General features: G+C 35.4%; 1 pseudogene; it reads left to right on the top strand.

Moving 5' to 3' along the window:
- The first annotated feature begins 12,041 nt into the window (after positions 1 to 12,041).
- Positions 12,042 to 12,292, top strand: LOC125612853 (annotated as a pseudogene).
- Positions 12,293 to 14,654: the final 2,362 nt, after the last annotated feature.

Here is a 14,654-nt window from a genome sequence, read left to right as displayed (position 1 = left end):
ATATATATATATATATATATATATATATATATATATATTACAATTTCTTAACATAAGAAATCAAATACTCCTTTTCAAGTAGTTTGGATTTCTTGAGCTTGGCTTTATAATTTATAGATGAAAGAGAATTCTTTGCCTATTCCTCTATTTGATTTTTAGGGGGAAAATGTGTTTGCTTAAAGACTCTGGGCTATATTGCATCCTTAATGAAATCAATAGTCTAGTGCAAAGATCAAGGATGGGTGAAAGCCCTACCTCCATATTTAAGTTTTGAACACTTTTTCTTCTTCACAGACCTGTGATCACTGTAGTCACCTGGTATGTAAAAGATTTCCACGCAAGTTTTTAAACATGAATCTTTTTCATCATGCTCAGACACTTCCTGAATATTAGCAGAAATAGCTCATACCCTCACTTATAATAGAAATGTCAAGGTAAGTAAGTATAGTGGAGAAAAAAAATAATGCTGTTAGCACTAAGAGTGTTCAAACTGCTCAAAAACTGCCTTCCCAGTTATGTGCAAATTGAAAAAAAAAGGCAAACATCTTCATTATCCTATACAGACTTAGAATTAATGCATTAATGTTTCACTGAGGACTGAATCAATTAGAGCTATCTGACACTCATTTTTCCCTCATATTTATTCATATATTCAAAAGAGGTATGATTACACATATTTGATAGACGACAGTGAGGTATGTTTTTAGTTACCCATTTGGGTGTTTAAAAATAGGGAAAGTGCATTAGGTATTTACTGAACAATGTAGTATTTGGATATGGGTTTAATTTAAAAGAAATAAGAACAGTCCTGGAGATACCCTTTGATGATAATGTTCTGGATTTGGCTCTAGGGGTTGTATTTGAAACTTTTGAGTCCAAAAGGAAAAAAAAAATTATTCAAGTCCAAGTAGAGATTAAAGTATTTCTGTCAAACTAATGTGCCTTTGATTATATTTGAGTATTATTTTTAAAAAAGACTTTTCACTTTTATTTCTTAGCTAATGAGAGATATCTAGAAATAATAAAAACATTTAAAATTTTCAGTAAAGGATTCTAAAGAAATGTGTAAAATTTTGTTAAAACAATAGCTAAATGTAAAATTGACTGTTATTTATGCAAACTTCAAAATGCATTGAGGTTTAATTTCATTTTAGACTGTAATTCAAAATATAGCACTTAATAATGAACTGAGTAAGTAAACCGTTAATTTATACTCTTCTTTCTGGTATTGCATTTCAATTCATGAAATACTCTTCACTGCTTCTTTCTGTTGCTAATAAAACACTAGGCTGGGTGTGAATGAGTGAGGTGGGGAGAAAGGAATTTTGTTCTGTTTGATCCACCATAGTACAACTTCTTGCTTTTGGTTTGCTTCTTATAAATTAATTAAGTAAATATAATTTGTAGTGTATGCCATCTGACTTTATCATTATCCACTTAGTATTTCATGTTGTCATATATTTCTGACTTATTTCCTTGCATTTTAAAAAATTGATAGATTGTATAAACTAAATTGTATCAACTTCTCATCACCTACAAATTCATCAGCATCATGCATTCTTTCTTTCTTTATTAATGAATATGAAAGCTGTCCATCTAACTAAAGCAAATTCCCATAACTTTCTCTGGATCCTTCTTGTTCATCTTCCCTAGGAACCACTTTGACTTTCAAGACAAATTGTGTCATCTCCCCTGTAAAGCTAGCTCTGATTAAACTAGATTTCATCTGTCTCTTTGTGCCCTTCTCTGTAATAGCATTTACATCCCACTACATCATATTTTTTTTCTAGCTTCCTTAATACATTTTGAACTACTCAGGAGAAGGGAATGTGTCTTGTTCAAACATTATTCTTTAAATATAGCAAAGGATCTAATCAGTAAATTTTGTAAAATTTAAGAGAAAAATTAGTAAAGGGGAATTCCAACAAATTAGTTGCTCTTTTCTCTCATCAGTAAACTGATAATATTTTAATATTCTATAATAAAATGGGGCAAATAGAATATGAGCATTAAAAGGATATTGCAATTATTTGTTAACAAAAAATTTCTGTTTGCAATGCCAAATGTAATAACTTATAAAAACTAAAATTACTAATTTATTCAGAACAGAAAAGTCTCTAATTAAGGGAATGAGTATAATTTTATTGGAAATTCTAAAATTGTCTATAACATTATCCAAAAAATCCAAATATTACTGAATATTACTCTCATTTAGTGGTGAATTATAAATATAAAATGCAAATTACATGTATCTAGTAATAATTGTATATTGTTTTAATTAAGTTAGTATATTTTTGTACTACAAAAATGAGCATATTGTTTTTGTTAGTAATTTTCCACATTGTTAAAAAGTTAATATGTATCTAAAAAATAATCTTCCCTGTGAATTTAAATGTTTAAAATTTATAAATGCTTAAGTAATAAATAATAATAAATAAGTAGTTGGGAAATTCCTTGCTATGACTCAAATAAATATGGTATTGATAGCAGCAAATGACTGCTAGTTTTATTATAAGGAAACACAATTTTATAACTGAGTAACTAGTTACAGGCATAACTCAATTCATTGAAAGATTATACTAATTAGAAGTTACTATCTATTAGTGAATTGGGTTATATGGTAACATGAAAGGCTCTTCAGCAGGATGAGATTACAAAATCTGGAGACTTAAAATTAGTTTCTTTTTAAAAAAAAGAGTATTAACAACACATTAGATAGAAAGGTACCATCCTTGTGGAAGATGTGAAGTCATTTGTATCAGCTGTCTTGATTCTTTTTTAAATAATAGAAACACAAGTATTTTACAAATACAAAATTAAAGTATATTGGTTTATGTAAAAAGGAGGTGAGAATAATTTATGATTTATATAATTAACTAGAAGAAGGACAATGTATAACTTTTACCCCAACACCTATAAGTCCAGGATCTTGATCATGTATTTTTTTTTTTTTCAGTTTTGACTATTCTGCTTCGCTTTGTTTGTTGTTATTCTTTAAAAACCATCTGTCACCTCATGGCTGTAAACATAGAAGAACATGCTTCAGGCATAGTACATCTTGTGACTTCATCCAGAAAGGAATTGAACCCTTCTCTTCCTTTCTGAGTAAAATTTCATGAATATCAGCCTAGCTTACAAACTATGTGTCTCTATATTAAGTTGTAGGAAGTATTCTCTAGGATTCTGATATAGTCTGTCTGCATTTGTAAGATTGTTTAGACAGTGTCAACTCATGTGAAAAGAAGCATTTAAATTTATTATATAAAATAGAACATGTGTTTTATCAATCAATTCATTCAATTATTTAATTGATTTCTTCATATATGCCATCAGGGCAATTACATATAAAATTATACATTGTTATATTATATCATGAAATGGTAGGATGACAAGCCATAAAATAGAGAAGACCTTCATATAGTAATTAAAGCTTTAATTGTTTTGTAAAGGGCAAGAAGAGAATCACAACAGATAAAAGCTGAATCTTGACTTACATTAGAAGTATCATCCTATTGCAGAACCTATTTTACGCTCCTCATATGGTAATTTCTTCACCAGGAAATGTGGATTATAACAGCTGTTTCAATGGATTTTGTAACATTAAAACACCATATGAGAAGTGCATAATAAAACACTAGCAAATATCATGTTGTTGAAAGGGTAGTTATTTTGGGACTGGGAAGGAAGAACTGAAAGAGTGCTTACCTAGTATGCTTAAGGCCGTGGAGTCAATCCCCAGCACTACAAAGAAAAAAGAAAAAAAAGTAATTATTTTATTACTAGAGGTTTACTATGTGTGCAAAATAAAATTTCTGAAAAGAGTTTCTGCCATTTCTAAACACCCTAGTTATTACAATACTCAAGTGAGATATTCTTATGAAAAACCTTTCTAAAATGCAAAGTGCTATTCATAGCACTTAGGAGCAATATTTACTTATAAATATATATATGCAAACTTGATGATGGTTTAACTCAATTTTTGCAAGCTTTTCTTTGTATATTTTAATATTTATCTTGTGATAACTGCTTCATATATCTGTATGGTAAAGCAAACTTGGCTACAGTTTGTTAAGATTTTGAAACATTTGGTTTCTGTGATAGAATTAATATTTCCCCTCAGGACCAAATTAATCGTAAATCACTGCTGACTTTGAAGGCAAAAAAAAAAATGTTATATTCTGCTATAAAATGAATCAACTCAATTCTGTTCTGAAACTGCAGGTTTTTCCAAGTTGGTTATTTTGTTTCATAAAACATACCTGTTAAAATATTAATGTTGATTTTCTTTTTTTTTTTATTTTTAATTTTTTATTGTGGGTTGTTCAAAACATTACAAATTTCTTGACATATCATATTCCACACTTTGANATATATATATATATATATATATATATATAATATAGTTATATATGTATATATTACTATCCCTTCAAATATAGTGATTAATGATTAATTACTTTTGATTAAAAACTGAGATGTGTAGACTACTTACATGAAAAGCACAGAATTAGATCATTAGAAAAAATTCCCCAAATCAAACATTCAAAACATTTTATTTCTTAATTTAATCCCATAATATTATTAGAAAAAGAATGTTCAAAATAGAATTATCTTGGTTGTGGATTTAATTTCAATAAAAACTTTATGCTTCTAAACTTACTCTGCAACAGTACACAAATCATGTCCGGTTTCTACCATAATAAGTTGCTCTGTTGATTTTTTTTATGCTTTTGGTGACATGTTGAAACTCCAAATAATAATCTAGTAAAAGTACAAAGAAAACAGAAAGAGAGAGAGAGAGTGGGAGAGACAGAGATCCCAAAAGAAATTAACAGCCCTCTTATTGCTAATTAAAAGCTCTTTGCTTTCTGTCCACATGGACAGTACAGCTGCTTCATATCCTATCACTGCAAGGGAAACACATAAATTCAAAGACAGCATTGAGAGCAGCACCTGGTTCTGAGTGCACCTACCGTGATGAGACTATATTTCATACTGTCAGTAAATTAACATTTTCAGGGTCCCCAAAAGATGATTTTTTTTTCCTCATTCAACTTTTTCTATTGTTCCCCAGTGGTAAAGAATCAGTAGTTTTGCTTCCATTTTTGATACTAAATATATCATATTGTTGTTTGCTTCACTGGTGCAGACACCTGCCTCCTGCTGTAAATGCTGTGTTCCAGCTCTGAAAGATTTCCCTAGGGCTTCCCATTCAAGTATTGGCTTGTAACTATGGCTTAATATCATGTCAAAATCTCTTAAGGAAGATACAGCCTGTCACGTCATTTCAGGATTGAACCTTCATCTACTGAGATTCTGAAAATGTCCTTTGAGTGTTTGAAGCATGAGCAGACAAATAAAAGGCTAACAAGTCATTTGTAAAGATAATAGCTAACAGCATGCATTCTTTTCCTCCCCCACTTTCCATTAAATGCTTATAAAGAAGAAAAAGAGCAGACTGCAGGGCCCTAGTCTTCCTTATTTATAAACAGGTCAGAGAAAGCTCAAAGCCCTGGCGTTTTAGACATGGAAGAAAGAAAAACATTCAAACACCCTGGGAAGGTTCAAGCACCACTGAAACATGAATGAGATACCATTTTACCAAAGAAAATAGTTTTATACCATCAAAATGGAGATACTTTACTAAAATACACTTATGATTTTAAAAATATTGTATTAGAGGAAATAGACCAGACCCACTTTTATGTTATTGTGGCTTTAAGATTTGGTTTGATGAGCAATTGGAAATGCATTATGAGCTGGGAAGATTAGGAAATCTAGTGGATTCTAGTAGGTGGAACTGTCTGTTCTTCATATTTGAATTGACTAATGTTTTAATTAGCTTTTTCACTGCTGTGACAAAAAGACCTGACAATTATAGGGTATTGATGTAACATTCCATCTTAAGCCATCTTATAAGTGTTGTTTCCTGTACTCCCTCTTACTCTAACATCCCCCATCCCCATTAGTGACCTACCCCATGGTACCATAACCCTAAGCCAATCCCGGAAGAACATGACCACTTTACTCTGAAAAGCCCAATAGTGCCATTGACCTAAGCCAATCCCATGCTATTCCCATCTGCCTAACTCTTACACAAGCACCTCCAGAGCCTATCCCATAGCGTCGAAACTACAACTCCAAACCCTTACCCCACAAAAGCTGAACACCAGATCATCTCAAGGCCTCTCTCTCCTCTCTACAGAGAGATGGACTTTGTCAGCTTTGACAAATAAACTTTCCTGAGGATCTCTGCCTCATCTTCGTCCTTCATTTCTCACTCACCCATCTCTTGTTTTCTCACTTTCCTTTCAACAATAATGATTTTGGAGGAGAAAAAGTTTACTTGGGGACTCATGGTTTCAGAGGTCTCAGTCCATAGATAGCAGACTCCATTCCTAGGGGCTCAAGGTGAGGCAGAACATCATGGAGGAAGAGTGTGGTGGAAGGAAGCAGCTCACATGATGAACAGTAAGAAGAGAGAAAGACTCCACTCAACAAATACAAAGTACATACCTCACATGCTAGCACCCAATGACCCTCCTCCTCCAACTGCACCTTTTTCAGTTACCACTCAGTTCATCCCATCAGGGGATTAATTCACTGATTGAATTAAGGTTTTCGGTCCAATCATTTCTTCTCTAAACCTTCTTGCATTATCTTGCAAATGAGCTTTTGGGGGACACCTCACATCCAAACCATAGATACTAACTTCATAGCGATTGTTTCAGTAAAAAATAAGTCTTTTTCATTTGAGACAATCCAATATTTTAGTATAGTTAGAGAATAAAAATTTAGGATCTATTTATCAGTCTCTCTGTCATAACAGGCACCCAATATTACATTTCCAAGGTTTAGGACATATACAGAAGATTTTAAAAGTTGACATTTTGCTACTATACAATATTTCATTTACTCGTAAGAGTTAGAGGTTTGTAGGTTGGGTTCAACGAGTTTAAGTCCCCATTTTTGATAATGGAGATAAATCAATAATTGAGATAAACTATTTCTGGGGATTGCTTTTATTCCTAGCTCTGTACTCTTGCATGAGAAGATTTCAAGCAGGGCATAAGACTTAGTAAAATTATAGCAAAGTTTATTAGAAGAGAAAGAGTAAATGAGGAAAGACATTGTCAAGGAAGACGGTGGATCTTCTCAGAGAGAGAGGGACTCACTTCTTTGTGTCCCAGCTTTTATTAGGGTAGAAGGGAGATTGGGCTCTGGATTGAAGACAACCTAAGGGCAAATTTTGGTCATCTTGGTCAGGATAATAGGTCCTAAATCAAACTGACTTTACAGAATTTGTGGTTGGTGGGTTCCAGTCTTAATCATGTTCTTTCCTAGGTCTTGGAATCTCTTATCTGTGTTGTTTATGCAGGGTGTTTATTAAATGTTGTAGCATTTATGCCATTCTAAGCCAATATGTATTTGTCCTCCTCTGAATTAATTTATATTCCTCCAGTTGTAAGAGGAATAATTTATAGGGCTAAGATCAGGCAAAGTTCCTGAAATAGCTATTTGGTTAGACATTGTAGTACCAATGCAGGGATTGTCCGGGTTTTTAGCCCCACCCGGTTTCCTCCTAACCTGCGGGAGAGAGAGATAGGGAAAGCAAGCCCGGGACCAGAATGAGCCAAGAAAGGCAAAGGTCCACTGACCGCCTGCACCCAGCCCTCCCTCCTGGAGGACAATCAGAGGCATCAGGGAGACCAGTCAAAGCAGGATCTCAGTTTCTTGAGAAAACACACAAAGCTAATATAATGTACAGGAGCCAATCAGGATAAAGGTCAGCAGGGTGGGGAGAGTTCATGTGTACACCCATCCTACAGGCCCTAATGGGTGACACAAGCTGCCCACAAGGACGGAAGGGTTCTGAGCCTATCCTAGAGGTCGTCTGATTTTTCATCACAACCCAGGCAACGCCTGGTCGCCAGGCGCTATCTTAGCCACATGTGGCCCCAGGACCAGGAAGCGGGTAGCAAGTTAGGTTTCCTCTTTTCCGATGCAAACATGCCCCATATGTTACATCATGCCCTACAGGGATGATGCAGAAATGTATATTAATTGATTTTTTTTGCACTATTTTCTTAAATCTTTGACACACTGCCCATGTATAACTGCTAACTAATATTCTGTTTTCTATAGTTGATCACCTCATTGCACTTCCTTTGAAAGCAGGAATGACTGATAATTAAGCATAATGGTAGAATATATATAATCTTCCATTAAGAAGAGAGAGAACAATTTGCTCATGTTCAACACTCCTTGACACACCCTAGGAATATAAGGGATTTACTGATCTTCATAATTAGTAATGTCTTTAAAAGACTGTGAACAATGGGCTGGGGTTGTACCTCGGTGATAAGAGCATTTGCCTAGCATGTGTGGCACTGGGGTTCATCCTCAGCACCTCATATAAACAAATAAAAAAATAATTAAGAAAAGATTGTAAACAGGAAATTATTAGGAGCACAGACTGTATAGTAGAGATTGAGGTCATTTTATGTTTTCTCTGTGGTCATCTAAATGTTTCATTTAATGAACAGTTATTTTAAGCTAGAAAGGTACAGTAATTTTATGTCTTTGTGTTACTGAGTTGTACTATTTATCATCTAGGAAGAAAGGCAAGACTACCTTCAGGGCCCTAGCTTTAATATAAGTTATCTTTGAAAACCAATGGCCTTTTGGACTTTGAAATATATGGTAGGCTTAAAATAATAGAGTTGAAATAGTCACTTTTATTAGTAGATACTTACTTTGGAATTTTTTTTAGTCAGCTTTTTGCTTCTGTGACCAAAAGACCTGGCAAGGACGATTTTAGATGAGGAAAAGTTTATTTATCCTACAGTTTCAGAGGTCTCAGTCCACAGATGGCCTACTACATTGGTCTGGACCCAGGGTTAGGTAGAATATCATGACAGAATGGACTGGCAGAGGGGAGCAGTTCAGGACATGGCACCAGGAAGCATAGAGAGAGCTCTCCTCATGACAGACAAATACAAATTCCAAGGCATGTTCCTCAATTGACCCACCTCCTCTATCCACACTCTACCTGCCTAGAGTTAACACCTATTTAAGCACTGTTAGGGGATTAATGCACTGTTTAGGTTAAGGCTCTCATAACTCAAATCATTTCACCTCCAAACCTTCTTGCATTATCTTACACATGAACTTTTGAGGGTGTCTCATATCTAGATGATAAGATTCTGCCCCAGGTTCCCAAAAGCTCCTGCCCATCTCATAAAGCAAAATACATTTAGTACATTTCCAAGTGTTTCCATAGTTCAAGTCTAAAGTCTCCTCTGAGACTTAAGGCAATCTCTCAGCCTGAACCCTTGTTAAAATCAAAAGCAACTTAATACATCCAGTATATGATGGAACAGAGTAAACATTCCCATTCCACAATGGAGAAATACAAACATAGAAACAAGGGATGGGACCAAAGCAAGACTAAATTCAGCTGGGAAAACAAGTTCTGAAACACCATGTTCTGCATCTGGGGCACATGGCATTGTAATATTCTCTCCAAAGGGTTTATGTACCTCCACGCCTATGACATTGCAGGATGCAATCCATGACCTCTCTTTGGCTTGTCTCTATCCATTCAATTCCTGCCGTTTTTCTCAGCAGACATTCCAAGGTACTAGCATCTCTTAAATCTTGGGGGTTTCCACTGCAGCTTTAGTTTCCTCCTCATATCTCTCTGCATTTCCCTGTCAGGGGCAGCCCACAGGGTCACTGACCCTGCACTGATTAGATAAAGTTTACCTGGCCTCCCAGGTATTTCTTTGAAATATTGGTGAAAGCTTCCATGATCACTAACTCTAGCATCCTGCAATCCTGAGGAATAGTTGACATCAAGTTTGCCACCATTTTCAGTGGTAGCCAAGCCTCCAAGGACCATGGCTGTAGCAGTCTAAGAACCTGGGTGGCTAAGTATGTTGAAACAACTTCCTAACCGCCCATATCCATGAAGACAGGGTACCCCACTGATGGCTTCTCAAAGACATTTTTGCTTTTACACCCATGAACCTGAGATGGGTGTAGTTTTGCCAATTCCTGAGATGCTTTCAAGCTATTATTTCTATTGAATCTGTTCAAAGTATTTAGCAGCACCTCTTTGGTGGCTACAATATTTTTAACAACCACATCTTCCTTAGTTTCAGTTTTACTCATATTTCTCTGACCAACCTGCAAAATTTTCAAATATTCCTGCTTTGATTTTTGTCCCAGAATATCACAATAAGCTTGGAAAAAAAGTGTCCAGAAATATCCATGCCACTGCCTGAATGCTATGCTGCACAGAAGTTTCTTCCACCAGTTTAAGAAATCCATCATCTTTAAATTCAGTCTCACAGAAAGTCTCAGGATAAGGGTAAAATGTGTACAGTTTCTTAGCCAGAATGTAACAAGAATGACCTCAAGTCCAATTTCTAATAGAGTCCTCCTTCTCTTCTGAAACTTCATAAGGCTGATTTATGCTATCCACAGTCCTATCTGCCTTCTGGTCTTCTGAGCTCTCACCAGAATCTCACCTATTAAGTTGTGCTTACAACAATCTAAAGTTTTCCCAGCTTGCCTCTCTAAATGTCTCAAAATTCCTCCCACAAATCCCTAAAATCTCCAAAAGCTTCTAAACCATCTAGTCAAGTTAGTCACAGCAATGACCACATGTCTCAGTATCAATTTCTATTTTAGTCAGCGTTTTTGCTGCTGCAACCAAAAGACCGGATAAGAACAATTTAAGAGGAGAAAAAGTTTGTCTCATGGTTTCAGAAGATTCAGTCCACAAATGGGCAACTCCATTCCTCTGGATCCAAGATGAGGCAGAATATTACAGGGGAATGGCATGGCAGAGGAAAGATCCAAGGAAATGGACCCACACCTCACCAGGAACAAAATATAAACCACAAGAGCATGCCCCCATTGGCCCACCTACTCTACAAATACTCTGATTATACTTACCACTCAGTTAATATCTATCAGAGGATCGATGCACTGATTAGGATAAAGTTCTCATAATGCAATTGTTTCACCTCTAAACTTCGCATTGTCTCACATGAGCCTTTTGGGACCAATTCATATCTAAACCATAACAGTGAATGTACCCAAAACTTCATTATGATGTGGTTATTTTAAAGCTTAAATACAACTGCACCTCATTATCAGGATGAATTTTTCCCAGGACTCTTCACAGATACCAAAATCTGTTCATATTAAAATCCATGAAAGCTAAAGTTTCTTATATAAAATATCATGTTATTCGCAAACTATGCACATCATCCTGTATGCTTACATACATTAAATTATCTCTAGATTACTAATACTTACTATAATGTAAATTTGGTGGGTATGTTACCAGACTATATTGCTACTTTTTTCTTGTCTTTTTTTTTAAAGAGAGAGAGAAAGAGAGAGAGATAATTTCTTAATATTTATTTTTCAGTTTTCCAAGGACACAACATCTTTGTTTGTGTGTGGTGCTGAGGATCGAACCCTGGCCGCACGCATGCCAAGTGAGCGTGCTACCGCTTGAGCCACATCCCCAGCCCTTTTCTTGTCTTCTTGAAAGAAAGATTTTAGTCAAGAGACTTAGGGAATTAACACAAAGAATTTATTTAGCATAATGGAATTATGCTCCATGTCGAGCCTGTGGCCTCCTAGAAAGGAAAGGTTCTGGATTTTTCCACATGGCAAATTTTTATATTTTATCTGGGAACTTCCCACCCTTTGTATTATGCATTTAAAGAAGTTACTACAGTTTTCTTGCCCTGGCTGAGTGTGCCTGCACAGGCCTCATCACGTTGGAAAGTGTACATTAATATCTAAGAAAACTATATAGGGTGCAAAAGCATAATGTAGTCTCCACTGTCTGCTCTGAAAATCCATCCTTCCATTGTTCCTAGATCCAGTTTCCAGATTGCTGCAACCACCTCCGCTGCCCTGGACTCCTCCGGCAGCTTTATCTCCAGAGTCTGTGAGCTCTAGTTTCCTGTTTTCCCTTTTTAACCCACTGAATCGGATCACCAGCATACCCCACCATGTTAGACGCCGCCATGGACACTAGCTCCGAGATCACCACCAAGGAAGTAAAGGAGAAGAAGGTAGTTGTGGAGGAAGCAGAGACAGGAAGAGACATGAGAAGGCTAATGAAGAAAATGGGGAGCAGGAGGCTGACAATGAGGTAGATAAGAAAGAGTGGTGAGGAAGAGGATGAGAAGGAGGAAGGTGATGGTGAGGAAGACGATGAGATGAAGATAAGGAGGAGGAGGATGTTGCTATCAAGAAGTAGATGACCAATGAGGATGACTAGACAGCAAAAAAGAAAAAGTTAAACTAAAAATATGATGCGGCAGTGACCTATTAACCCTCCAGTTCTTCTCTCAGAATCTAAATGTGGTCACCTTTGAGTAGAGAGGCCCATCAGCTCACCCATCCTGGACAGTACCACTCCCAGATGACAGGCACTTTCCACCACCCAACCAAAACCACAAAGTGAAATTGCAATAGGGGAGGAGAAAAAGAAACAAAACTTCCAAGGCCATGCTATTTTTCTTAAAAGTACTTTTAAAAAGGAAAAGTTTTTTTTGTATTTTTATTTACATTTTATATTTTTGCACATATTGTTAAGGGTCAGCCAGTTTTTAATGATCTCTGTCCTACTTCTGACTTTACTTGTGGTGTGATCGTGTGCATTATTATAATCTCAAAGGAGAAAAAGAAACTTGTAAAAAGAGCAAAAACAACAACAAAAAAATCTTATTCCAAGTATTCTAGTACTTTTTTGTGTGTGTATGTACATTAGCTGTACTGTAAGTAATTGGTTTTTATGAGATAGTTAAAAAGGCCAAAGATAAAAAGGCTTTTTGTATTTTTTTGTTTTTTGTCTATGAAGTTGCTGTTTATTTTATTTTTATTTATTTTTTTTATTTTTTTGGCCTATTTGATATATGTGTGAAATGATGTTGTACAACAATAAACCGGAATTTTATTTTGCTGAATTGTTCTAACAACAACAACAAAGACATAATGTAAATTTGATGCTTCTGATATGCTTATCTCAGTTCTCTGCATATTATTTGAGGTTGGAAAGTCCCTTTAGCTGGTTACACCTTGTTCTTCTAGTTTAAGGAAGTAGTGCATAGCCATGAAGGGGGTAGGTTTATGAATGCCAATTATGTCACCAAAGTGGAATGATCTTTTGTCATTCAAAATGGGTGAATCTTATTTCTCATTCCCCCATCCCCCTGCTTATATCTACCTATTATGCCTGCCTTTATTTTTTAATTTTATTATACTGTTTTGCAGGGAATAATGATGAAAAAAAGAGCCTATACGTGTTCAGGAAAACTGCAGTGTTTTGATGGACTTTTGATCCACAGGTGGTAGACTATGGATGTGAAACTCACAGATAGTCAGGGCTAACTGCATAAGACAATATTGAGACTTGTGCATTCTGGTTAAGAATTAAATGTAATTGGGAGTATTCACTGTCATCTTTAACTGAAGATTTTATCATTGGAATAGAAAACCAAAACTTATTGTGTTCTATCAGAGAAAAAACACTTCTCAAAATAAATAAATAAATAAATAAATAAATATCCCCTTTTCCAGAATACTTAGTCCAAAATCTTGTGCTTATTCACTGTAAAATTGCATAGTTTCATTTAATGCTGGTCATAGACTCTTTATTGGTTTAACAATAGATAGTATCCCTATTGATTCTGGGTTACTCTGATGAAGTCACTATTCCAACTGCAAATGTTTCATTTTACAAATGTTTCTCTCATTTTTCAATTGTAACAAAAGGCAATCCCTGTAGAATACACTAATGTTAAGCACAGATTATTTGTGTATTATAATTTGACTTTTAGCTACATGTGGTAGATTAAAATGGCCACAAATCTTATCCAAATACTCCCAGTAAAAGGTGTGCTTTCTATTCTCTCCTTCTTGAATGTGATTGACTCCATGATCTCTTTGAGTGTAGATGCTTACACGTCCTGCCTCTTAGAACACTGAAATGTGGAACCTTAGACTGCAATGTAAGAAATCATAACAGCACTGCAGTGAAGTTATCAATCCATGGGGAATTCAAATCTGTTCATGTATAAAGTTCATATTGAGTGTTAGAGAGAGAAAAGGGGAGAGATGGTATCAAGCCAGGTATGTACTGCTCAAATTTACACTCATTCTCCAAAGCTATCTTTGTGTAGTGTGGTTTGGTTTGAGATACTGAATTTCAGCCATCCTGAATATCAGAATGTGATGTTCCCAAGGACCAGTAACAGTGTTTCCAAAGGGAAAAGGGAAGACAATAAAAAATGAATGTCTCTATTAGAATATAATATAAATCACACAGAGGATGCAAATAATCAAGAAATCATTCTTGTAGGAGAGTGCTAATGTCATACAAATAGTATCCTTGCCCTTTTTACTTCTTTGTTTCCATACCTTGAACTAAGATTACTTAGATACCCAACTGCTGGTCTGTCCTTTTAGGACAACATTTTGTCCAAAATGGACCCTACTTGACTGATTGTTCATTGGAATCACTCACAAGCCCAAAGCCCGAGATCAATTTTCACACCTTTTCTTTCTGAAATGCACCATGTTTTTCATACTGTGTATTCTCCATTGCTCCTGCAAGCTAA

The sequence above is a fragment of the Marmota marmota genome, unplaced genomic scaffold, assembly GCF_001458135.2.
Source record: "Marmota marmota marmota unplaced genomic scaffold, marMar, whole genome shotgun sequence".
Lineage (NCBI taxonomy): Eukaryota > Metazoa > Chordata > Mammalia > Rodentia > Sciuridae > Marmota > Marmota marmota.
The sequence above is the reverse complement of the archived record's forward strand: the minus strand, read 5'-3'. Positions and strand labels throughout refer to the sequence as shown.